We start from the raw sequence: 1,776 nt of genomic DNA on the forward strand, positions 1-1,776 counted from the left end.
TGTCTTGGAATAGTGATGTCATTTTTTCTTGAATTACAGGAACTACAAACCACATACAGGAATAGGAATTCAGTATAAGAGTTCCTGCTCCACATTCAAAGCATCAAAATCTCCTTAGAATCTCTTTCATGGATCAAGCACAAGATTTATTCCAGATGAGATGTTGAGAACAGATTGTCGTCTAAGATATCTTCCATCTGAGCTAAGAATACTGGTACTAACCTGCTAATATTCTGAAGATTCTCTTTCTGGACATAACCTCTAAATGTTCTAAACATTGACTCTTCAATTCCTTTATGTCCATATCCTGAAAATTAAATTAAATTACATTTTATGGTCCTTATCATTATGTTATTATTAAAATTTCTGAAAAACAACATCTTAATCTTGAAATTTCCATTGTTCAGAATTCATAGCACTTTGTATAGGTTTTGAAGCTTTTACACTTATCAAACTTTTTTAGTATCATAACACTTCTAGCTTTGTTATAGAATAAAAAAAGTTGCTAATTTTGTTCAGGTCTTTCAGCTTTTATAGCTTTATTACAGAATTTTTTCAGGTTTCATAACACTTTAAGATTTGTAACAGTATAGTTTCTAGCTTTGTTCATGTTTCATACCATAATAGTTTCTAGCTTTGCTCATGTTTCATAACATCTTAGTTTCGAGCTTTTCGGGTATCATAACATCTTAGTTTCTAGCTTTTCAGGTTTCATAACATCATAGTTTCTAGTTTTACAAGTTTAATAACATCATAGTTACTATCTTTACAGGTTTCAAAACATCATAGTTTCTAGTTTTACAAGTTTAATAACATCATAGTTACTATCTTTACAGGTTTCAAAACATCATAGTTTCTAGTTTTACAAGTTTAATAACATCATAGTTACTATCTTTACAGGTTTCAAAACATCATAGTTTCTAGTTTTACAAGTTTCATAACATCATAGTTTCTAGCTTTTCATATTTCATAACCTCACAGATTCTAGAACTTTAGATTATAACATCATAGTTTCTAACTTTACAAGTTTCATAACATCATAGTTTCTAGCTTTACAAGTTTCATAACATCATAGTTTCTAGCTTTACAAGTTTCATAACATCATAGTTTCTAGCTTTACAAGTTTCATAACATCGTAGTTTCTAGCTTTACAAGTTTCATAACATCATAGTTTCTAACTTTACAAGTTTCATAACATCATAGTTTCTAACTTTACAAGTTTCATAACATCATAGTTTCTAGCTTTACAAGTTTCATAACATCATAGTTTCTAGCTTTACAAGTTTCATAACATCATAGTTCCTAGCTTTACAAGTTTCATAACATCGTAGTTTCTAGCTTTACAAGTTTCATAACATCGTAGTTTCTAGCTTTACAAGTTTCATAACATCATAGTTTCTAGCTTTACAAGTTTCATAACATCGTAGTTTATTGCTTTACAAATTTCATAATATCATGGTTTCTAACTTTACAAATATCATAGCATCATAATTTCTAGCTTTACAAGTTTCATAACATCGTAGTTTCTAACTTTACAAGTTTCATAACATCATAGTTTCAAGCTTTACAAGTTTCATAACATTGTAGTTTATTGCTTTACAAGTTTCATAATATCATAGTTTCTAACTTTACAAATATCATAGCATCATAATTTCTAGCTTTACAAATATCATAACATCGTAGTTTCTAACTTTACAAGGTTTCATAACATCATAGTTTCTAGGCTTTACAAGTTTCATAACATTGTAGTTTATTGCTTTACAAGTTTCATAATAT

This window comes from Lottia gigantea (genome assembly GCF_000327385.1).
Source record: "Lottia gigantea unplaced genomic scaffold LOTGIsca_14, whole genome shotgun sequence".
NCBI lineage: Eukaryota > Metazoa > Mollusca > Gastropoda > Lottiidae > Lottia > Lottia gigantea.